The sequence below is a fragment of the Empidonax traillii genome, unplaced genomic scaffold (genome assembly GCF_003031625.1).
Source record: "Empidonax traillii isolate 1590-97213 ecotype Southwest subspecies unplaced genomic scaffold, ASM303162v1 scaffold691:size399616, whole genome shotgun sequence".
Lineage (NCBI taxonomy): Eukaryota > Metazoa > Chordata > Aves > Passeriformes > Tyrannidae > Empidonax > Empidonax traillii.
This window is the reverse complement of record NW_020955884.1, coordinates 227705-253307: the sequence shown is the minus strand read 5'-3', so window position 1 is coordinate 253307 and position 25603 is coordinate 227705. Positions and strand designations below refer to the sequence as shown.

At 43.7% G+C, this 25603-nt stretch overlaps 2 long non-coding RNA genes across 3 annotated transcripts; one reads left to right on the top strand and one right to left on the bottom strand.

Moving 5' to 3' along the window:
• Window positions 1-43: 43 nt before the first annotated feature.
• LOC114065728 lies at window positions 44-16688 on the top strand. 2 transcript variants are annotated; one of them, XR_003573038.1, is made up of 6 exons: window positions 44-168; window positions 4392-4530; window positions 5893-6073; window positions 11295-11384; window positions 13731-13906; window positions 16355-16688. It is a non-coding gene; the product is annotated as an uncharacterized LOC114065728 (long non-coding RNA). The 2 variants fall into 2 exon arrangements; XR_003573039.1 differs by lacking the exon at window positions 4392-4530.
• LOC114065727 lies at window positions 1470-7678 on the bottom strand. The gene is made up of 2 exons (XR_003573037.1): window positions 7547-7678; window positions 1470-1768 (listed from the first exon to the last, which is right to left on the bottom strand). It is a non-coding gene; the product is annotated as an uncharacterized LOC114065727 (long non-coding RNA).
• Window positions 16689-25603: the final 8915 nt, after the last annotated feature.

Below are 25603 nucleotides of genomic sequence, written 5' to 3'. Positions count from 1 at the left end.
GGAGCGAGGGAGGGAAGGAGGCGGCGCTGGGACCGCAATCGGCCCCGCTCAGCCGGGAAACGAGTCTGGTCGCTCCTCCCTCCGCGGCCCAAGGCCTTGCGGCCACGGCGGGTCCGCCTCAGGGGCGGCGGGTCAACGGCTGGGCTCGTGAGGGCTGACGAGGAGGAAGTAGGGACGGAGCCGCCGTGCCCGTTTCTGCCGGTACCCGGCCCCGCCGCGGGCGTTGCTCGCAGCGCTGAACCTCGAGCGCAACTGGCTCAGTCACCTTTGTTTTTGAAACCTGGTGCTGCCTGAGTTCTTCAGCCACGACACCCCCTCAGCCGTGGCACCCCTCAGCCGTGGCACACCTCAGCCATGACCTCCTTAGCCATGGCACCCCTCAGCTATGACTCCCCCTCAGCCGTGTCATCCCCTCAGCCACACGTCTCCCTCAGTCATGTCACCCCCTCAGCCATGACTCCCCTTCATTGCTCTGGGCTATAGTTCAAGGGGTCATATCTGGTTGACCAAAAAATGCCATGCTTAATGCTGGGAACTCTCCCCGGCAGCCTGCCCTGTGTGTGAGGCAACACTAGCTCCATCCCACCTGTTCCAGCACCTCGAAACCCCCTGGAAACGGCATTTTCCCAGCTGGATGAGTAATACCCACACGCTCTTCACAATAAATCCTATCTTGCCAGGGAAAGTAATTTTAAAACATCCCTGCTGATAAATGAGGGGTATTTGAAGCTCTGTTTGTTAATGTGTTTGTGAGTGCAGCGAGTTCCTGATTCATGGCTGGGCCTGAGAGCTGCTGCAAGATCATCGTAAATAATCCGCAGATCTGCGGTGAAGGCTGAGGCTCCATGTTTGCTTCCTCATTTAAAGTGCCAAGGTCACCTGGAAGGCAGTGATACACTTCCCTGTGCAATTTCCCTGTGTGCTTCCTCCGGATTCAGAGGCCGTCTTGGTCAGGAAATAGGAAACCTGTAGATTATGTTAGATACAACTGCACTGTCCTGCCAGTCAAATGTCTGTGATCTATCATCACATAATATTTACCCATTTCTCTATCATTTTTCCAGAATCTTTGTTTCAAAACACTGAAGTTGGGTGATTCTGAGATTTCAAGCAAAAAGTGCTTCAAAATACTGAAAATAATGGTCTTATTGGAAGCAGACAGAGGCATTAAAGCTCTAGGTATGTTCCTCACCTACACGCATCTCTGAGATACACAGTGCCCACCCTGCAGCTGAGCCCTCCCCAACTTCTCACTTTGCCTGCAGCAAACAGGAAAATCCTGACTTCCCACCCGACTTCCCCCAGGCATTCCCACTGCCTCCTTTCAGTTTTTAAATCACCAGCCACATCTCAGTGCTGCCTTCCCACTCCCTGCTTTCTTTGTGAATGAAGTTTCTTATCAGGGCCACTGTAATCAAAGGCAAAGCTGGGAGGGAGCGGGAGGTGAAGACAAGAGACAGGAACCATGATCAAATAGCTGGGATGTTCCTTAATTAAGTAAATCTCGGGATTACGCAAGCTGCAGTTCCAGTTTTCTCAGGAAAGGAGATGTCTTTATGAATCACCATCAATTTGCATTATCAGCTACCCATGAGACATCAGAGAGCAAGAGTAGCATCTTCCTCCCAGCACAGTTAGCAGATGAGTGTTCCTAGTTCTCTTCTTGTAGACAGGGAACACATTTGGGATTTTGGGAAGCATGTCTAGGCCAGGAGCTCAGGCAGCGTCTCCTTTGGGCCGGTTGCTTTCTGATGACCCAAACTCACTCCTTCGGGAAAAAAAAAGGTTTTTTTCCTGTGCTTCTTGCTTAGTAATCAACATGAAATTATTTTGCATCATTAGAACACCATTGTTCTGGACAACTATATTTCCTGTGATGGTGGAAAAGACTTCTATGACATTCAAATATTTTAATTTCAAATTGCTAGAAACTTTACAATGCTTCCCAATGAAACTTACTCTAAATCTTAACTGATTTCTGCAGAACACGTTATTGAAAGGGGCCAGTGGGACTGAGTTGATGGCAGGTGTCTGAGTAACTGGGAGCTGAACCAGAAGCATTAGCCCATGGGCAGCACGTGAAGTTCACTGGGATCTTAGACCTCCTGATTTAACAACTGTCCTTCCCCCATAACAGTGTTTGTAAGATGTCCAGAACACTTCTTTGACAAAGCACTTCTCTAACAACACCTTGTTTTTTAAAAAATGGATAAAGTTATGCTTGGGGAGCTCTGGATGTTCTGCATACCTGTTGTCTACCACTGCAGAAAATACAGCATTCCCAATTAATGCATGGAAAGTCCTCTCCTGGAAAGCCCTCTTGCTTTTCATCCAGGTGGTGTGTTCCTCCAAAGTCAGGTGCTTTGTAGGTGTCTCTACCCCTGCTGTGGCTCTTCTGCTGATCCCTGTCCTGTTGTAAGGGACTCACACGTCTCATCTAAAGATCTAATGGCTAAAGGAAAGGCTGCATTTGTTAATTCTCGATATTGCAAAGCCTTGATGTCTTAACGTCAAACTCTGCTTCTGACGAAACTGTGTTGTGAAAACCACCTGAGAGGGGAATATACTAGATTTGGTGGGGGCAAAATATGGGGCTTGGATTGCTGCACCAAAAAATGGAGGAAATATAGAAATAATAGATTAGTCCTAGAAGTAAGAACAAGACCTTTTTCTCTTCACATAAAGACAAATCATTCTACAATATGTCTTTAAATCCAGCATCACCCAGTGTTCCTCTGTGGCCAGACTAGCACAGCTCAGTGCAGGACAGCACCTGAGTCAGGAATACCACCAGCCAAGGATCTGAGCCCTTGTTTGTTTTTTTAATAGAAAATTATTCATATGAGTGAAAAAAACCCAATATAATGTAGTGAATCACCACTTATTGTGTATATATTTAAATTATATATACATATGTATTGCAATTGAAGGTTCCTTTTGTTCTCTGTAATTCTCACACCAGTCTACTCATTCCATAGCTTTTCCTTCATGTATTTTGGAAGGGTTTTCCATAATTCATTCTGGTTGTAGAAGTCCTTGTGTAGAACACTCTGTCTGTGCCTTGGCTCTCAGAGTCCTTAGCAATTTTAATGGTGTTTGGGCTGTGTTGGCATTAATGGTCCACACTGGACTCTTTCCTGTAAACTCTGACACCTTGTTTGCCATCTGGCTGGCTGATGAGAGCTACTCTGGAGCGGGGCACTTCATCTCCTTTCCTTCCCCTGTGGCAAAGCAATGATGATCTTGGATAAATTCTTTACTTGGGAGCAAAGATTGTAGGAAATTTATAACCACTATGAAGGAGTATTAAAAGACCCAGGTTTAATAGCCATGGCCTTACATTTTGAAGGCAAGTTCTCTATCAAGTCTCTGTTCATCTTTCTTGAACATCTTCATTCCCATTCTTCCACCACCAGAGTCACCTTCCTTGATTTGTGCTGGACAGAAAGCCAGAGCCTGTCTGCCACAGCAGGGCTATAAATTATGTCTTGTCTCATTTCCATTAAGCAAACAGAAGTTTCTAATTAATTCCATTGGATTAAGTCCACGGAAAATGTACAGAGGATTTTGAGAGAGCTGCTAGTTAATGTCTTAAAAAAAACCCTTCTTCTAACTACCTGTCCTTGAAGGATCAATCCTGCCATCTCAAAGACAACAGCTTTTGGGATGAAGCCTCATATGAGCTCCCAGCTGCAGATATATATTGCACAGAGAAAACTGCTACAGTTCTTGAAAAATTACAGCTTTTAGAACTCTTTCAAGACAATGCTCCTCAGGCAACTGTCAGCAGACCCATTCTGGGCATGGAGATCCTATCTTTCTTTCTTTATGTTAAAAGGTATTTTCCCTTGGCCTGGGACAGTAACCCCGGATGTTACATCAGTTCACAAGTGTGGGTGTGTTCAAAGCAGTACCTGTCCTGTCATCATTCTTGGAGCAGACAAATCAAAAGCTGATATTCAGATTCGATCCCCCAGCAAATGTAGTGGCACATTTGTGGCTGCCCCATCCCTGGAAGTGTCCGAGGCCAGGTTGGAGCAACCTGGTCCAATGGAAGTGTCCCTGCCCAGGGCAGGGGGTGGAACGAGATGAGCTTTAAGGTCCCTTCCAACCCAAACCAGTCAGAGATTTTGTGATTTTAAGGAGGCTGGACTAAAGTCTGATCCTTTGGACTGTACATGTTCAAGAGCTTCTGATCAGGCATGAGCTGTTAACAAATTTCTAGTTTATGGCTTTCCTGTAGAACTTGAAATGCGGTTATTGTTTATTTAGGAGCAGTTAAAATTAAATGCTTTCCAGTTGCATTAAGTTATGTTTGCTGGGCAGTGGTACTTGCAAATATGTTCTACTTGTACATTGTAAAAATGCTGATTCTTTCCATACACCTGTAGGTCTTTTGTGCTTCCATAAGGACAATAGTTTCTGTGGCTGAAACATCCTGTTCAGAGGGTTACAATAAAACACTTTGCACTTGAATTGTTTGCCTTCCTGACCCTTCAGCTTTCTGCCAGCTTCTGACTGTGCCTGCAAGTAAGAGCTTTGTACTGTTTGTCCTTGGGGTTGCACTTACTAGATGTGTTTGCTGCCTGTACTGCAGCCTGGGAGCTCCCAATTTGCTTCTCCTTCTTTATATTTTTCTCCATCTGAAGCTTCATCATTACTAATGGAAAATCAGAATGTGATTAAAATGAGTTAGAAATTTTCAATTATGAGTGTTTCTTCAAATATTAAGGAAAGTAACACTGTGAAATCTCTTTTACAAGCAAAGCTCTTTTTTCAGCTTTTACAGAAGAGCCCAGTGTCCCTCAATTTTATTTTTTTATTAATGCTAACATAAAGCCATGAGAACAAAACTGATGTAGGAGCTGGACTGTACATTTGTAACCTCTGCACAAGCAGAAGAGTAGATTTCTGAAGTTACTTTAGCTCTGCTTATATGTTTCAGCCACAATAATGCTATGACTAACTTAATTGGGGGGGGGGAAGAGGAGAAGAAAAATATAGGCAAACCTTTCTGTCCCGTGAAAGGAAAGCTATTCCTACTGTACATCCCTGCTGGCAGGGAGGCAGGAGGTTCATGAGAACCCCAACTCGGGGTTGTTTTTCCCATGTGCACAGGAACAAGCCAAAGGTGAGCTACACTGTTTCTTGATCAAGAGGAATTAATTAATCTTAAACCCCACCATTTACTCCAAAGAACACAGAAATTTAGTGTAACTGTGTCCTCACTCTGTACTGACAGTGTCAGAAAAAATAACATTCTGAGCCGTGGATTCTCTTTGATTTCATCAGGGTCATGTTATGGTAAGCCAGAGCAGCACAGGGAAAAGTGCAAGGAGCGCATCTGGAGCAAGAAATACTTCTCCTGCATCACCAGTGTCTCCCCTCCAGAGTCTGAGAGGGGACAGAAAGGCTGGAGAGATCTAAAATTCCAGCACTCTGCCTGTGGGGCTGAACGAGATGCACCAAGAGTATGTACCATCCACTCAGTGCCACGTGCAGCTGCTCTCCTGAGCACTGCAGATTCCATGAGAAGGTCATGCGTGTCACTCTTTGGCCCCATCCTTTTAGCACCGGGGGTGATAAGTGCTCCAGGCTGCCTCGTGTTACCTGGGAGCATTAATAGTGCTGGGTGGAATGCCCAGCTGAGTTCTTTGAATATATATATGCATGTGTATGCCACAGCGCCATCCTGACAGGCTGGGTGTTAATCTACCAGCACAGTCAGCAGAGGCAGTTAAACAACAAACTTCATTTTTATTAAGGTGAAATTTGGTATTTTTGTCTTTTGACCCTGGTGTTAAGGGCTCACTTATTGTCATATGTGAGATGAAGAGTTTGTAACATGCTGTCTGTGGTGCCAAGATAATTGCTGTGTGTGTTTTGTTCCAGCTCCAAAGCTCTGCAGCCATCCCTGCCACCAACAGCAAGTTCCTGCTGCTGTCAGTTGAAAGCCTGTTTACCTTTGAACTCAGTGGGAACGAGAACTGGGCCCGTGTGTAACTGTGGGAAATAATTGACTGTAGTAACATTTCCATCAGCCCTGTGAGTTGATTTGAACCAAATTACTCAGGTAATTGCAGCAGGGTTTACTTACAGTTTTACATCCTTAATTACCACTCAAGTCTCCAGCATTAGGAATCATAGGTATTTAGGGACAAGAGGAAAAGGCATTAGTGATTTTCTACAAGCTGTGTTCTGACTCAAAAAAATCACATGGTCACTCCAAAAACCAGAGTGTGTATTCAGCTTTTGTGAATTCTAGGAGGTACTGGAGCAAACAAAGCAGATGTTTATTTTATATCAGTCCTGAGGCCTGAAGTTTGGAAAGAAACTGAGAATGTTGTCTTGCTTTTCCCCAGAACTGATAATCTATCTTCATCTCTTAATTTTTGCCTCTTGTTCATTCATGGTCTGTCTTCTAAGTGTCCTTTCTTCAGTAATTTTCATTGCCTGCTTTTATGACACTTGGCAAACCCCAAGGTGGTAAATTACTGCCTCCTCATTAGGAAGAACAATCCCCAGTGGCTCTACCTTGTGGCATTTTATGGGGTGCCTTATCTTTTCCTTTCACTTCTAAATGAACAAGATGTGTTTGATGGGAAAGGGGAAGTGGCATTACCACTTATAAAGTCCAGTTTGAAATCTGTAAGTGAAAGCTGGATCCCTCTTGGTTTTGGAGTAGTCACTCCCTTGTTATGAGTGAATTTATTTGGAATTCTGCTATACTTACTTTTCTTGAAGTTTTCCCCACCTTAATCTCTGATCCCATGACAAAAATGAATGACTGCAGTCTCACAGCAGCTCACAGAGATTTACAGACCTCATTTTGCAGCTTAAGAAGCTGCAGCTCAAAAAGGCCAAGTCATTGGTTCGAGTCACAAAGGAAGAATGGAGCAAAACTCAGTTAAATTTGGAACACTCAGGTTTTGTATCAACACTGTCACCCTAAAGCCATCGTTCTGGTGTGATGCAAAGAGCAATATGACTCATGCACATACGTGTCTTTTTTATATAACTATTTAGAACAGGATCACCTTATGAATATGGATAACCCAGGATGATTTTTGGGAGGAAATATGCAGAAAGATGTATTATCATTTGGATAAGATAAAACACTTGAGGTTTTTTAAGTCATCAGTGAAGGCTGATGGCCAAAATAACTGGCTGGCTGCAGGTACTGCTGTAGTATCTTCCCATCCTTCCTAGCTACCTCCTTGAAAAATTAAATGTTGGGACTGCAGACTGCATATTTGGGGAAAGAGTGGCTAATGGCATGGTCAGAGTGAAAAGTCTGGTGGAGGAGATAGAACAAGGAAACAATCTCAAGCTTTCCAGAACTTCTCAATTTCAGAATTAAAAACTCCAAACCCAACCCAACCAAACAGGCAGAGTGAAGGAGATATCATTTGACACCTTGTGATATCATTGCTGTCAGCAGTAACCCTCCCCCACTCTTCCCCTAGCCTTCTCCACTCAGTCCATCTTTATCCACAAACTAAATCTCTTGACAAACTTGACTTGGCCAGTCCTGACTCCTCTTTACCTTAGGACTTGCTCGGCTCCTTATTATCCACAGCCATTTTTCCAGTCTGCATTCACATTCCCAGGCCCACCTCTGGTTCCTTTGCTTGAAAACCCATCCTTGCCCACCACACCTCTCAACACTGGTTCCTTGGGAACTCTCTCTGCCTGCTTCCAGGCTGCTCCCTCCGTCCCTCTGAGCGGAGCCCAGGGAGCAGCTGGATGTCATTCCTCCCCTGGCAGATGCTGAGAGACTGGCTCTCCTGTGTCACACCACCTGCACTGTACCTGCAGCTGCTGCTGCATCCAGAGGAACAGGAGATGGGAAACATACATCCTAAGTCTGGGTGGTTGAAGCACGTCAGTTCTGCAGAATAACCTCGGATCATTCACCTGCTGCCTCTTCTTTGTGCCGAGGGACCGGGCACTGGCTGAGGATGAGATGCCTGCAGATTCCAGGGACAGGGATGGCACTGCAGTGTGCCTTTGGCTGGGTGTTGTGCTGCACTCTCAGGGCACTGGGATTTGGTGGTGGACACGTGATTGAAAAGGCTGAAATACAGAAGATGAGCTAATGGGGAAGAGGCACAAGCTGCAGCTGGACTAGCATTCCCTTCAGGAGAAGGGGAAGGGATGACAACAGCTGTCACAAAAAGGGATCCCTTTCTTGCTGCTGTACAAGCCAAGCAGAGATGATCTACAACAGCTTATTGCACAGCCCGTTGCATTACTTGGGTTGACTATTCTACAGTCACTTGGAATTCCATTTATAACAAAGAAAGGTGAGCATTTTTTTTGGATGATCCTGATCTCTTTCTATGAAAACAGAAATAGGACAGGCGTTATATGTGCATCCCCTCCCCCGCCATGCGCAGGGACACCTTCCCCTATCCCAGGTTGCTGCAAACCCCATCCAGCCTAGCCTTGGATGAAGGTGATGGGTGCATGACAAACTTAGTCCTTAAATCCCTCAGTAATTGGGAACATAGGTTGAAACAGGTAAGAGGTAGACTTGAAACTTAAATTGAAGAAAGCAGTTCTTTGAATGACATGTAATGAACTTGTAGAATTTGTGTCCCGAGGAGGTGATGGAGGCTGATTTGAAATGGGATTGCACAAATTCATGGATGCCAGGTACACGAATGCCAGGTACTCCAGAGAATAGTCAGAGCTGTATCCTCTCATATCCCTGCCTCAGGAGGGACCTCGGGAAGTGGCTCATGGGCTCTCCTGAAACAGCATTTTCTGTTCCAGGTGTCTGGGAGATGGACCATTGGCCTGAGGGCCTATAAATAGGCCTGGAGTTGCTAAATATGTATCTCAGATACTTGGATTTGCTTTAGCTTTGAGTACTACAGTACCCAATAATCTGTGAGCAGAATACAGTGTCCATAAACAGCAGATAAAACTCTCGGGGGTATTGGGAAATCAGCTACAGCCAGGCACAAAAACAACCTCTTCAAATATGTACTGACTCCTTCGTGGTCCAACATTTTTGGTATCCAACAGAACTTGGGCCTGAAAGAGCCAGCCAGCATTGCTGGTTTCCTGAGTACCTTGGAGGCGTGGAAATAAGCAGGTTTGGACTTGCAGAGGTCTCTGGAGGCTGAATTCCAGGGGGATGGTGCTGGAATGTAGCCCTTTTTATCTCTTCAGAAGCTGCCCACAGTTAGGGTGGGTGCAGCCTGAATCTGGGGATTTTTTAATGGCCCAGCATACTCCTCATGCTGTCAAACACTCACAGTGCAGCAGTGATGAACTCTCAACCTGTTCTGATCTACAAGTGACCCGATCTACTGCCAGCACATCCCTTATCACAGCGAGTGAGATACCTGGGGCACAAAGAACCCCCAGTTAAAGGTATGAGATGAGACAGTTTGTGTACTTTTTTTAAATTTGGGCTCAGATTCCTTTCTGGGTCAGTACATTTGCTGCATATTGATTTCCCTGGAGTTACATAAGGCCTAAACCAGCCCTTTGTCCCCAAAAGCAGCACAGCTGTTTCCAGGACCATGAGTCATGCATGTGACTTCTCTTTTTAACTTCCCACTGGCTATTTAAAAATACACTTTAAATCGATTCTGCTTTTCGACACTAAAAGAGAAATGGCAGTAAGTTTTCCCAAGAACTGGAGATTTGGGCCAAACATTAAGTTTGTGCTGAGAAGTTGTGTTAAACCCGGATATTGACATGATGTGATAGAATACGGAACGTATATATCTGATTACATCTAAAATTCAGGTTAGAGGTACTGGAATTGTCTTATTTAAAATACAGTGAACCAAATTAATGTTAGCAGCGGTGGGCAAAATTGAGAATGTCAGGCTACCCTGGCACTTTTTTGGGAATGTGTTCATTTATAGTTAATTAAACATTAAAGACTATGAAAGTGGGTCTGCTGGAAAAAATAATAAATACAGGTAGAGGGTGAGAGTGAAATTCTCATTGAAGTATCTTGTGTAATCGCATCTGGATTAGCAAAACAACCACTGATGATTAAGAGCAGCTTTTCCTTGGCCTCTTCCTGTGGTGTTTCAGAGCTGTAACAACCTGATCTTCGCGCACTTGTTTTTGAACCTTGTTTTGTTTTGCTCCAGCTTTGTGCCAGGGGTCTAACCTGACCTGGATGTGCCTCCAAAGGGAACCCTTTGTGCCCTTCTGGAGTAACATCATGTCATTCCTGTCCTAGGTCCCTGCCATGATCCCAAGCTGGAGCAGTTTGTGCTCCCAGCATCTCCCAGGTGCCTGCTGGGCCGAGCCAGACGTCTTCATTATCCACGGAAAGATGCCGAGCTTTGGAGAAACCACGGGAGCTGCCCCAAGTGCCCTGGCAATCTGTGCCATGCCTGGGGAATTCATGGCTTAGTTTATGGGGTGAAGTCTGGCCTATTTGCTGTCAGGCTCACAAAGTGAGGACTTTAGGACACCTCTCCTCAACCCAAGTCCCTCTGGCAGGTTTAAAGTAGGCACTGCAGAGCTTTGAGTGGCTCCCCAGGACAGGCTCCAGCACACAGGTACTCCAGTCCTCTCTGAGGAGCAGCACTGGGAATCAGGTAACTTGCATAAAGCACTCTGAAGGTGAATGCACACCAGTTCAGGAAAAATTTCTTTATGGAAAGGGTGACCAGGCATTGGCACAGGCTGCCCAGGGCAGTGGTGCAGTCACTGTCCCTGGAAGTGTTCCAAAAACATGGCTGTGGCACCTGGGGACACGGGTTAGTGGTGGGTTCGGCAGTGCTGAGGGAACAGCTGGAGTCGATGACCTTAAAAGACTTTTCCAACCTTAATGAATTTATGCTTTGGAGTTCTAGGAATACGTGGGAGCAGTGGCTTTACAGCAGTTCAGATTTGCTAATTATACAATATTCACATATCATATTGTATTTGCATGATAAATATATGAAATCTATATATTTGCACTCATCACCTTTAAGGCTTTTGATCTGTTTTGTGAGCTGAGAGGACAGCATGTATCCTCCTGGCTGCTGTGTCCAAGGTCAAAAACTGGGGGAAGGGTTGATGAGTGACATCTCCAACATTTTTACAGTTTCATTCATCTCAGACACTTGCATAAATTTAAACACATGAGTTATTTTTAGTGAAAAGAAAGGCAGAGGCATGACGATGCAAGGAAGGCTGAGATGTGACTTGGCAGTTCTTGTGTATATTATGTGTGTGTATATATATAATGTATGTGTATATATATTTACGTGTCTATTATGTATGTATGTATATTATATAGGTATATGTAAACCTTTTTGGTTTTGCAGGAAACTCAAAAACCCGATGCAAGGTTTCTATGATGGATTTTTCCAAGGCAAAAATCTGTGAACTGGCTTCACACCACCAGCACAGGGTAGGTAAAGTACCGCATTTAAGAGGACAGGCACTAGATTTTACATCAGTGTGTACTGACACACCCAGAAATACAGACAAGAACACAAATACAATTTAAATTTTTATATATATGTTTGTATGTGTCAAAGTTCTGTCCCAGCCCAAACCAAGACGCTGTGTGAGTTGCACAGAGCCAGGTGGCAGTCCTTAGGTGGGAGGTATGTCCAAGCTACCTTCCTTGGGATAGCCCCGGGAGTAACCACATGCACAAGTCAGGGCAGCATCAGGCCCTGGCTCTGCCTTTTATCAAGCAAAGCTGCTGCTTAGCAACTATTTTCTGCCTGGATGAAAGCAGGAACCTTGTAAATCATAAACAAATATGTAGGTCCAGGCAGAGGCCAAGTTAAATAAAATATCCTTTACCCCAACCCTGTCTGCTCCTTTCAATTCATGGTAAAAATTTCCATGAAAAACAAGAGGGAGTGTAGGACACAGAGCTTTAAAGGAGGGGTTTAAAAGAGTAATAAATATGATGCACAGGAAGTTTTAAGCCACTATAGGAAATAAATACGACCTCCAGATGAGATAAAGAGAATTCAGTCTTTTAAAGGCAAAATTTAAAGTGGATTTTAAGTTTTCCTTTTTTTCCCTCCACAAGTAATAATTACAAATATGTGTTATTTCTAATATGTGTTCTATATAAAACTTATTGTGGAATGAGGAGGCCAAGGAGTCACTTTGGATATCTTTATTTTGCAGGTATTTTTGGCCATGTCAGCCAGACATTCTCATGCACTGAAATGTCATTAATGCCCAAGGATGAGCTCCAAAAAGAGAGCCCCTGCCAGCAGCCTACAGAGCTCTTGGATTTGCTCACTGACACCACATGCTGCCTGAAAAATTGCTAAAAGCCCAATTTCCAGAGGTCTTTGTATCCTTAGAAATGCAGTTGGCCCCCAGACACTGCATTGTCAAGGGAAAATCTAATGCAAACAAAATGAGGTTCCTAAATCTCAGGGTAACTGGATGCTTAACCTATTAAGGTGCTTTTGAAAATCCCATTAGGCATCTAACTCACTTCCCAGCCTGGCTGTAGGGTTGATCCCTGGGGACTGATCTCTCTGTAGGCATCTCTCTATATTTTTTGAGTGCAATACCCATAATCACAATATCCATGTAAAGTAGCATAAATTCTCCCCAGAGGAGGAACAAGACAGGCAACCCCACTGTTTTCATCTCCCCATCTAGAAATTTTAGGGCAGAGAGACTGACCTTCTTGCCTTTTCCACCATGGGAAAAGTACAGAGCCCTGCTTGTATTTTCAAAACCACCTGAACCTTTTGCTTTTCCCAGAGGCTTAAATACTTCCAAGCACCTGGTGTTAGGGATTTAACAATAGAGAGATCAACTTTGGATGCTAAAATTGTAGCATTGCTTTGGAAATCCAGTCAATAGAATCCCCGAATGGTTTGGGTTGGAAGGGACTCATCCAGTCCCACCCCCTGCCCTGGGCAGGGACACCTCCCACCAGCCCAGGTTGCTCCAAGCCCCGTCCAACCTGGCCTGGGACACTCCCAGGGATCCAGGGGCAGCCACAGCTTCTCTGCCCAACCTGTGCCAGGGCTTGCCCACCCTCACAGGTAAGAATATGGAATGGATTAAATTGCTATACAAATCCAGTAATAAAAAATAAAAGGGAAGTTGTCTTTTGAAAATTGCTGAATCTTTAAGAGCACAGCGAGAATTTTCCTGTAAAGCAGAAGGGAACAGAAAACATTTGAAGTCCTTAATGTAATGATAATACTTTTAAACTTACACTAAGAACAAATGACACACTCATATGTTTAAGGCTTTTTTACCGAAGAATTTCCACATTTTGGCCCTGAGGGCTGCGTTTGTACAAACCCATGTTGACACACTCACTAATCTTTGGAGGGCTTTGAGCAAGGAAATTATATGTAAACCAGAGGCATGCCTGCATAATGCCATCATAAACAAAGTTAAGCAATATAAAAATAAATTTTCTGTTTATCTTCCTATATCAGGTGCTGTAAAAAGCTTGATGAATTGGTGGTGTTATTTTTAAGCAGATTAAGCTGGTTTTGTCACTAAGTATTGGGTGGGTTTTGATTAGAGACAGAGCAGTGCTATCAACTCTGTTTAGGAGGCATGGAACACTGACAGACTTCGTGATGATGCTCCTGATACCACTGCTCTAAAAAGACAAACTAAACCTCTAAAAAGTACCTTTTTAAAAATAATTCTGGTTAAAACAGAAGTATCTGTTTTCTGGGAAGCATCTCTGGTGGGAAATCACAGGGTTGTGTGAAAGGGAAGGAAGGTTTCTGGATTGCTTTCATTTTCATAAGGTTTTCCATCACGAGATTGATGCTACCCTTGAGCCTGAAAATGGCTGGCAAGAGACTTGTGGGTGACTGGAGGGGACTGTCACCAGTGCCTGTGGGGAGAGGTTGGAGTCACTCAGGCAGAGCAAGTCCTTCTCTGAGACAACTGATGCTTGGCAGGTTGCAAACAGAGCAAAACTGTGAGTAACTACCCTCAGAACGGAAAAGGGAAATGGTATTAATTAACTTTGGCTGCATTTCCATCAGTGTTTATCAAGGGAAGTTACTCCTGGGTGAAAGAGAACATCACATACAGGGCATTGAGGAAATCACCACCAGAGCGGAACACTGAGGAAAATTTAATGGGGCTTGTAGATTATAACTGGTGTCTTTCATGACCACCATAGAATACACAGGGAGCTCATGTGATGGGAAATAAGTTTACAACCCCAGTCCACGTGAGTGGATGGAGCCTTCTTGTGTGTTGTGCTCTAATTGCAATTAATAGCTCTGTGTACATGAAGTCTCTTAGCAATTAAATGTTCTGCTTGAGCTTGGGGTCAGGAATGTACTCAGATGTAACTGTTGAGCTGGAGAAGGGGTGTAAGACCAAAAGCAGTGTGAGAATAAACAAACACACCTCCTTCATGGAAAACAAAGTAGAATCACAGAGTCAGTAAGGTTGTTCAAGGCCTCCAAGACCATGGAGTCCATCCACTCTGTTCCTGATCCCCACCTTGTCACCTAGCCCAGAGCACTGAGTGCCACTCCAGTCACTCCCTGTGCTCGTAAACTCTGATGCAAATACTTCCTGAGAATAAATATAAAAATAGAACACTCAGTTAAGCCCTAAAAGTGTCCAGTAGCAGGACCATCCCCTTCAGGCTGGTGACAGACCCAGGAGAGTCCTCTGTGGCAGCCAAGCCCAGACTGCGCCGGTCTGTCCGGCATGTGAGGTGCATTATCCAGCCTGAAAGCTAAACTTCATGGGAGCTGCTTACCCTGGCTCAGTTTACCTTTTCCAGTGGAGATTTGGGGGTTTAAATGCTCACCTATATGCTGCTTATTTTGCCTTCATGACTCGGGGGATCAATGGGCCAAAGCCCATCTACCCCAGTTCAGACTGTGACACCTGAACTTTAGGCTGGGAGGAAGAACAAGATCTTCCTCACATCAAAGGATCAATATCCTTCATTTAAACTTCATAAGGAGCTAATAAAGCTTGCCCCATCTTAGCACAGAGGAGGCAGGTATCAGTCTCATCTTGTGAGTGCTGATGTCTCAGAGAGATGGGAAGCAACTTGCCCAGTTGAGCTGGATCCCTGTTTTAATCAGCAGGTAACATCCTCAACAGAAGAAGATACTGCTTTTAGGTATTTACACTTCACTATACAAAACCTGTCTTCAGCTGAAAAATAGGTTGTTTAAGGAGGGAATAAATACAATGAATCCCTTTGAAATGCAAAACTGCTTTGGGTTGTAGCAGAGTAAATATTAAAAGTACTTCTTACTAATCAAACTCAGATGTTCCCTGCCCAAAACCAGATGCACAGCAGTCAATGGGTTCAATACAACAAAGACAAAATATAATTAATAATAATAATCCATGCAGATCCCACCAGAAGGGCACTATAATACCCTACTCCAGTTCTCTTTATCTCTGCACAGATGTCTTCTTATTTCTTTGCAGTTCATCCATATCAGAAGACAAGCTGGTTTATACTGGTGAGTTAGTTTTGTTTGACAGTGACATCGTTCCTCAAGGTAATGAGGAGTTATTTCTGTAACATTTCAAAGTTGAAATTTATATTTTAATGTAGCAATAGTATTTAGCATACAGCAAGGCACTGAAATAGGGCCTGGAAATGTCAGCTGTTATGAGCAGTGCTTTGTGGAAAGGGATTATTCACTTATTTACTTCATTCCAATATTTATAGTTTGAAATGTCACCACTGTGGAGTTCAACCACCTCTCTCATAATTTAGATAATTTTACTTTTCTTGAGATTTGCTCTTATTTCACAGTGATAACAAACACTGCCACTTTCATAAACATCTGTTATCTCTTTCCCTCCACAACTCATTTTCATGGAGCAAAATACATGGGGAATTTACAAATACGGGACCACGGTTTCAGATGCTTCCTGTTGACTCTTCCCTTGTCCCTCTGTGAGGGTGGGCAGGCCCTGGCACAGGGTGCCCAAAGAAGCTGTGGCTGCCCCTGGATGCCTGGGAGTGTCCCAGGCCGGGTTGGACGGGGTTTGGAGCAACCTGGGCTGGTGGAAGGTGTCCCTGCCCAGGGCAGGGGGTGGCACTGGGTGAGTTTTAAGGTCCCTTCAACCCAAAGCATTCCCTGAGTCTCTGATATGGCTGGAAGGTTGTGGAGAGCAGCAGGGACCGGGAAAGTTTTGCAGCTGCCCAGACCCTGTCAGCCCAGTCTCAGCAAAACCTGATGCAAAGGCCCATTGCTCTGAGTTCCAATAGCTGATCTCAATTTACCCTCTTGCAGTTTAAACTCATTATCCCTCCTCCTATCACTACATGCCCTGGTAAAATGCATATGTAAGTGTATATATAAAAATATGTAGAGCTGTAAAACCTGGTAGAGACCCTGAGTCATAATTTTGGTACTCACTTTCTCACCTACAGAAAAGTGGCAAATGCACTATTTCTGTGCATGGCAGACAGAGCAGAGAGCAATTACACTCCCCAGTATGGAACATCTCCCATTAACGAGGCTCAGTTTGCTGCTGGGGGTTCGGTGGGATTCAGTTCCAGTGGGCTGTGGCACAGACCCTAAATACAGAACATTACATGACCTTAATGTTGCTTTTGAAAATAGGCTGCTGATACTGAGACTTACATAAAGAAATACATAAATTTACTCTTCAACATGGTGCATAAATGCCCTGTGGCAAACATCTATTAGAGAAGTAAAATGTAATTAAGGTTACTTAATACTGGGAAAGTAAACATTACTTGGGTTATTTTGTCATTCCTTATCTATTAATCAAATCCATCTCAGTTATGTTTCCTTATTCATTGTCTTTAGTAATGGAACCTCATTTTTCCTTTCTTCTAAAAGTAATATTTATGTTCCATGCTTAATGTATTTTATGTTTTTAATGAAGAACCTCAGTGTTGAAATGAACATTGGGGGTTTTTTCTGTCTTTGAGTTTTACAGTTATGGGAACTGTTCCACCAAAAATCAGCTGGGCTTCACACTCAATACACTTTTTCACTTGCAAAACCATATCAGTGAGCTAGAGAAAACATTTAATCTGCCTGTAGGCTCAGCCACTCGAATTTTCTTTAGTGGAGGCAAGTAGTCTTTAAGCATGATCATAGGTTGCCCAGAGAAGCTGTGGCTGCCCCTGGATCCCTAGAAGTGTCCCAGGCCAGGTTGGACGGGGCTTGGAGCAGCCTGGGCTGGTGGAAGGTGTCCCTGTCCAGGGCACGGGGTGGCACTGGGTGGTTTTTAAGGTCCCTTCAACCCAAACCACGTGATGATTCTATGACTCTATGACTCTGCAAAAGCCCAGTTTCTGGATAGGTTTTCTCTGTCTTTTCTAAGTATAAAAGAATTTGAAGGTTTAATAGTTGCTGCCTCATCATCTCACAGCGACGATTGCTCCGATTGGGAGGGCCAGCTTTGTTCCAGGGTTGATGCAGCTGCACAGTAATGGTCCTCCTAGAGATTAGTGGGGCAGAGTTTTAGGTGAGGAGCGGACAAAGGGGTCCCCTTCATTTCACACTGCCCAGGTGGCAGCAACTTCAGCCTGGTGTGTGCTGTGGGGAAACCTCCAGGAAGGGTTTCAGAGCTGTCACAGGAACTCTGAGGTGCCCAGTCACACCCAGTCATCACAGCACAGATAATTCCACTCCTTCAGCTGCTTTATTCCCTCTGGAAGAGCCGGGAGAGAAAAGCACGTCAGGAACTTCAGGAAGACTGTGTGCAGAGCACAGGAAGACCTCTGGACCTCTGCTGAGGTGGACAAGGGAACTTACTCCCTAGATGAAATCCTGTTTCCAAAGCCTTAGCATCTGAGTTTAAAATCCAGGCGATGGCAGCGCTGCAGTGCCACGGGCACTGATGCATGCACTGTCCAAGCAGAATCCACAGCAGCTCCCAAAATCCCTAAGCACAGAGCACAGCATGTGTATGGCTGTGAAGAAATCCAAGGTGGGAAACCCAGGTGAGATCATAAATGCAAGTATAAGAGGGAAAAGATGAAAGTGCTGAGCTGAATATATGTCCTTGTGTTCATAAACGGTCTCTATCATGCAAAACATCTTTATTTGTGTCTCGATTTTAACCTGAGGCTGTAACAGCTACTCTGGCTTTGCTTCATTTGTCAGAATTCATTCTGAAAGCGGTTTTATCAGTTTATCTCTGCTGACTTTGCTGGAATTATGTCCTTATCTCTCTCTTCTATAATATGAGATTCTTGAATTTTCATTCTCACTGACAGAAATACCATTTTCTCTCTGTTCATGTAAGCAGAGTCCTACCGTTTTAGGGTCAAATCTAATTTTCATTAGGTCAACACAGTGCTTTTAATTTATTTCTGTGGGAACTGATCAGACTCTCATAGGATAAACCAGATTAGGTATCATCTCATAGTATATACACTGTTGATTTTCAAGAGATGTCATGTGTTTGGGCACTCTGAAAGGTGAAGTAACATAAACCAGATTTAGTAGATGGAGTAAGAGCTTTTTATTTAGAATCCTTCAAAATGATTTCACATGAAAACAGCCTGGCTCCAAATGATATCCAGGACATTTCAAAATATGACACCAATATGTCTCATATGACACCATGGGAAAGGGGGGAAAAAAAGGGAAGATAAAAAAGTTACAAATACTTTTGAGGCTGTAGCTGTTGAAAATGTAAGAAACACAGTCAGTGGGAAGCATTATCGGTACTGAGCAAGGGTTGTTTTCTGGAGGTGCTTGTCTGGAAGAATTCTGCCTCTACATCTCTCCAGGAAATACTGGATAGTTTATGAGGCTACAAGGCAGCAGTAATTAATTGGAGACACTTAAACCCAAGAAATCCCTGGTGTGAGATAAGGGTTATTCAGTTTTTTTTAAAAGAACTTGGTAGGCTTTACGTCCCTCTTGGGGGATGACAATTATTCATGACACTACATTTAAGAAACTTAGAGCTTATATGGATATATGAAAATACCACTAACCTCCTGAGACCGAGCTCATAAGTATAAATTGAAAAATAAGCTATTACAGTGTGTAAAGAACGAGTGATGAAGCATCTCTGAATATGCAGAAGTATTTTCTGATCACTGACTGCCATAAAAATAATTACTTAAGTCACTATAGCTTCACTGAACCCATTGAAATATAGAGATTTAAGGGTTCTGATTATGTTTTGGGGCATCATTTCTGGAAGGTTTTTTCTGCATGACCCATTTTGAAATCCATATCCATTTTTATAATGACAGCGATGAGGAGATAACTAAGACAGAGATGAAAAGATTTCTGAGGCAAGCAGGATGTTCTGTGGTACATTTAATTTAGTTCTCACAGTCAGAGAACTGAGATACCTAATTATTAATGGCATTAGGTGTTGAAAAAACAGATCTGTGACAGGCCCAAGGGGTCAGATTCCAGGACAAATAAAAAGCATGAATGTAGGTTACAAAAGTTTTGGTTGAGTAGAACAAAATTTTGGTTTGTCTTATGTTGATGAAGCAACATAAACTTGCTGGGTCTTTCTGTCAGAGAAGAAGCAGCCTGCCTTGTTACTACAACATTCTCTCTCCATTCCTTGGATGCTTTGAGGAGGTTTTGTTACAAAACACCAAACTCTGAGTAAACCTGAAAGTATTTAATACACAAGAGTATAAAGTGGCCTCTTACAAAGAAGGTCAAGAGGCGTCATCTGAAGATGAAGGGCAGGCAAATAAAAGGGGAAAAGAAATATCTCTGTATTTGCTTCCCACATAGGCCACTGCACTGACCTGTGGCAGAGCAGGCCTTTCCTAGGCAGGCTCTGGGGGAATGGAATTTAGGTGGCCCGTGATCAGCTCTGACTCTTTGTGCTTATGTTTATAAGTTCCAAAGCTTATAAGTACAATATTTTTCTTGTTTCTGAGCACATGCACTAACTGAGCTGGGAGACCTCGTGACTGTTATGACAGCACAGTTTAAGAGAGGCATTTGTATTTGGAAAGACATGATAAGCCCTTATCCTGTGAACTTCCTCTAGGGATTGTTTAGGAATAATGAGGCAGAGCAAAACCAATTCAGAAAGATGTTTAACAGGAAAACATTGCCGGGTTGGACGTAATGAACTGGACAAAAGGGTTTGAAATTTAACTTGAACATTCAGCTTAAAGATATTTACCTAGTGACAAAATTTTCAGAATGTTTTCACTCCAAGTATAGTTAATCTGTAATGTAAATACTATCCACGTGTTTGGGAATAGCAGAACTAATGGAGAACTGTGTATCCAGTCCTCTGTTTACTCTCCTTTATTCCAGCACTACCTGGCAAGTAAGTAATTTTTTTTCTACAGTAATGGGATACTTTTTTCACATCATTTTACCTGTTTTGGAAATTCTTGTACTGTATTATGAAGATTTCTGTTGTTTTGACTTTTGAACCAGCAAAATCACAGGTTAGCACTAGTTACACCCTGAAGTTGCTATGGGTATACTGCAGAACACAATGATTCTTTATTTAATTCCATGTAAAGTTCAGTGGTAAGGAATCATTGGTCTGAAGGATGACATTTTGTTATTTTCATCTATAAAGTTGACAGTTCACACTTAGGTTGGCATGGGCTAAACTTTTTTTGGGGGTTGGTTGGGTGGAAATGTTTTTTCCATTCTGTTCCAGATAGACAAGGATTTCTACTCCCGAATGCTTTAGTAAAAAGGACGAGGACTGAAGAGGTTTGAAGACTGAAGCCTTACTCTCACTCCATGGCCTCTATATCAGGTTGTTATATCCAGGCTGTGGCTGGCAGACAGCTCTCAGTGAGTCCTGAGTAACTCCAGCCGGCTGCCTCACTTACAGAATCCCACACTGCTTCGGTTATAAGGGGCCTTAAAGCTGATCTTATTCCACCCCTGCCCTGGGCAGGGACACCTTCCACCAGCTCAGGCTGCTCCAAGCCCCGTCCAGCCTGGCCTGGGACACTCCCAGGGATCCAGGGGCAACCACAGCTTCTCTGGGCACCCTGTGCCAGGGCCTGCCCACCCTCACAGGGAACAATTCCTTCCCAATATCCCATCTCTCCCTGCCCTCTGGCACTGGGAAGCCATTCCCTGTGTCCTGTCCCTCCATGCCTTGTCCCCAGTCCCTCTCCAGCTCTCCTGGAGCCCCTTTGGGCACTGGAGGGGACTCTAAGGTCTCTTCTCCAGGGGAACCCCCCCAGCTCTCCCAGCCTGGCTCCAGAGCAGAGGGGCTCCAGCCCTTGGAGCATCTCCAGGGCCTCCTCTGGACTCACTCCAAGAAGTCCACATCTTTCTTGTGCTGGGATCAGATTTCAGGAGTTAGAGCAATGACAGTGTGAGTGGTACCTCAGCTGGTGCCTGGGAAAAAATAGAAGCACAGAGGGGATTGTGTTTTGAAGAGGAAGGAGTCTGTTGTAGGAGGCTATTTCAGAAAACAAAGCATAAATCGTAACACCTCCTTGCAGGGTAAGGCAGAAATGCACTCAGTCGTGCTATCATGGATAAACAAAGCAAGGAGGTGGAAATAGGAGGAGTGTCTGGCTGAGTAAGGAGAGGTTTGGATACATGGACCAACTAGACTGTTCAGGAGCAATGAAAAGAGGTTTCAGAGCAGCTTATTTTCCCTTGCAATCCACAGCGTCCAAAGAGTGCAAATAATAATGGGAAATGCAAACTGTGCTGCCAGATCTGTTCTTCATTTTTATTCTGCTTTATGTGTTTAGGGAAGGGAACAACTTGCATTTTCCTGGATACCTCAGCTTCAGCTTCTGTGACAGCTTTTTAACTACCCTTCCTAAAAACCAATGTAATCTTAGTAGAGGGAGGTGAGCAAGACATAGAGCATTAAAAGCAAAGTACCAGAGCTGAACAGCAGTGTAATTACCTGAATTACAAGTGATTTGTAGGCAGTCAGTGTGTGAGCAATAAAGGAGGACACAAGTGTCACTATAGCAGATCTGACAGCGAACACCCAGCCTGCCTCCTCCTGCATTCCCATCTGCTGCAGTTGTCTGGCTAGCCCAGGGCTTTGGAGACACACATCTGGTGTGAGCAAGCACAGCTGATGGCCTGCACACATGCTATCTATCATTGCATGATCTTTATTTAAGGAAAATTAAGTCATTAAAGGAAAAAAAAAATAATGTAAGCCCCAAAGCCCACCTCCCAACTCCAAAACAAAGGAGCACCATAAACATGTTGTTGAGATAGAATACAAGACACAGTCCCCCTCCCCTCTGGTTCCATCCCAGGGTTCTCTCCCCTTTGTTCTGCTCAAGATCTGGCATATCTAGGCCAGCATTTACTAATTACCAGGAAATAAAAACCCGTGGCTGAAAAGTGATAAAGGAAAATTCTCACGTTTAAACCCTATGTTAATTTGACAGCAGAAAAAAAAGCTTCCTCAGAAGAACTTTAAGAAAACAAAAAAAAATTGCATTAGTGGATAATTGGAGCTCAAGCTGGGTGCATTATATAATAGCACTTCCCAATCCAGCTGTTTCACCCCTTTCCCCATCCCTCCGAGCACAAGACACAGTAATAGTTACCACACCTTAGAAACTTTCTAGACCACACCTTTCTTAGAAATCTTAGAAAGGTGTGGTCTATCGTTGTTGAATTACATCAGATCTTGAACTTGAATCCACAAGTAGTTAGAACATGCCAATGACTACAGCAGAGAGAAAGAAGAAATTAAGTAGGAAAACCCCCTGCTGAATGCTTACCCTAAATAATCCTTTTTTTTTTTTTTTCCCTGTTTTTCATAGAATCGTTTAGGTTGGAAAAGACCCTTGAAGTTATTTTCAGGTTAGTAAAAAAGACTTGCCTAGAGGTTTGTTTGGAGAACGGGAAGTAGGTGAGGAGAAGGGGGCTGGCATACCATCAGCTGCTAGCAGCGTGCAGAACATGTGTGTGCAAGGAAGAATTCCTGTGCTTCAGGCAAAGCCAGAAAGGCCAGGAAGGTGCTGGGGAGTCTGCAGGGTGTGTGACTGGCAGGGTGTGCAGCCTCCCCAGCCCAGCCACCAGGGCACAGCTGGACAGACAGGGCTGGACATTCCCATTGCCAGCAAAGCTAGCAGTTCTCCTGCGTGGACATTTGATAAGTTAAGGCATCTGCTTAACTTTGATCTCACCTGGTCTAGAGGAAAGTGTCCCTGCCCACGGCGGGAGGGTGGAACGAGAGGAGCTTTAAGGTCCCTTCCAAGCTGCCAAATTCAGCCCAAATACATGAATTAGCATTGTTTGGTTCATGGCTGCTTTCTGAGGTGCTTGTCAAATTATGACACACACTGAAAAAAAAAGTTGTTTTCTTAAAGAAACATTTAAAAGGATTGAAAATGAGAAATATTAGGAGCATATTCAGATTTTCTGAAGGGGGAAAGAAATCCCTGAGTAGTCTGCAGAAGTTATTGTAGTGCTAGTTTTATTGGTATATTTGCAATAAATCCATGGGTTTATATATAGAAACAGAACTGTGTTAGCATTCTGTGAGGAAAAGGCTATTTTGGTCTGTTCGTCCACTAAGGAGATAAAGCAGACTGTTATGTCAGCCTTGACAGCAACTCAGTGTTTTCCTGGATATGTTTAAGCAAAGGGGTTTATAACTAACTGTTCACCATATGGAGGGAGAATATGTGATGCAGCCTAAAGCTATTTCCTTTGAAAGCAGAGCTTTGTCCTGTAATAAAGCCATGAATGGAAAAGCCTGTTGTTAACCTGACAAAACAAGGTATCTGGCACGGTTTGATTGCAGCACATTTCACCAGATTAAATTTGCGATTCCCTCTATTAGTACCTGCAGTGGGATATAGGATAAGTGGGTCTGTGATTTTTTTTTGGCTAGGGACCTCTAAAGAGAGCTTTAGGTGTCTGTGAGGAGCTGGTTAGTCCAGAGCCACATGGGACTCACCACTGAGGCTGTGAGACCACTCCAAGCCTTAGTGGGGTGAGAAGGGACAGAGGTCTGGGACAGTGCTTAAATCAGGCAGTATTTGCTGAGTCCACTGGATTTTTTTGAACAGAAGGGTATGGTGTGCTGTGCTGCCCTGGAGCTCTGCCAGCTACTCCAGGCACAGGGATTTTCCAGGCCGAGGGGTTATGATATTGAGTGCACAGTTTTGGCTTCCTTTCTGCTGATGTCCATGAAATCACTATGGAAAGACCAGACTAGTGGTTTTCATGCAGGAGACATCAGCTGTCTCTTGTATTCTCCAAAACTTCCTCCTCTGAGGGACAGCAGAGAGGAACAGACTTTAACTCCCATCAGAGCAGGAATAGCTCCACTGCAGCTTTTTGCTCCATCCTTGTCCTCTCTGCAGGGAGGAAAAACTGCTCCTGGAAGCTTTTCCTCCTCCTTTGTGTCAGAGGCAGCCCGAGTGGGGAGGCCGAAGCACAAGGGAGTATCTTTTCCAGGTGTGTGGGGGCCTTTTCCTTTCCAATACAATCCTGGTGTGTGCTCCTTTGTCCCTGTCCTGACCTCCCACCATGGAAGACAAGGCAGTGTTAGAGCAACATGCACCCACCAGTAATGGTGAACTCTCCTTCTGTTTTCACTAGTGAGCAGGAGGGAAAATATTCATCAAAGCAAACACTAAACCGGGCTGTTGGAAAGTAGGGTGATTGTTACAGGTTAGAACAAGACCAAGAGTCTTAGTTGTTACATGTTCTAGCCAGACCTTTGTGTTTGGTTATAATAATATACATTTATATTTACGTGGAATAAAAGACAATAACCAGAGGTATTTAGCATGAGCAGGTGTACATGTCAGGGCTTAAATTCAGTGAAGGATGTAAAAGAATTGTTGCCCTTCTTTTTTGTCTGGGAGTATTATCTTACTAATTGTGGAACACAGGTCTGCACAAGATGTCCTGAGTAAGAGCAGAGATAATCACTGACATTATGTAAATAATGCTGCAATGATAGATTTTTTTAATTAACAGTCTTAGGGGATAAGAATCATGGCCATAATTTTGAAATCATTTGCAAGTAAATGTACTGTATGTAACCAAAGTAACCTCTGGAGCACAGCAATGAGGAACAAGGGTTAGGAACTCAATCTGAGGAGATGGGACATGTCCAGAAAAGGATAATTCTCCTAAAGGGGAATGGTATTCCCATCACCACCTTGGAGAAATCCTAAATGTTAGATGCCCATACATCAGTCAGTAGGTCAGCACTTTCATCAGACATAGCTATTGCCACAAAGACTCAAATTGGCTTTCTACAGTGGGATATAACCATACATTTTAATTTATCTCTTTTTGTTTGTTTGTTTTGGTTTGGTTTGGTTTTGGTTTTGTTTTTTGGCTGGCTGAGGGCCCCTATAAAGGGTTTCAGGTAGAAATGATGAAATAATTGATGTAGCACCAATTCTTCTGATTATTTGTAATGTGATTATTTGCTACTGTTCAATTTTTATTTATAGGCTTACACTACTTAATGGAGACAGGGGGATTTTAATGGCAGGAGGTAAAGTGAGTATTTGTGAAACTCACATTCCCACCTTGACCAGTGTTTTTGTCCGAGCCGAACACCAGTGTTTAGTACATGGAGAAAGTAAATATTGAGAAAAACATTGTAAAATATAAAAGAAATAAAAAAAAAAGAAAGGAAACTTTGAAGCTAATGCACAGAGAAGCATCGGGACTAGCAAAACAAAGGCTAGTCCTTGATTACTTATGGGTTTAAAATT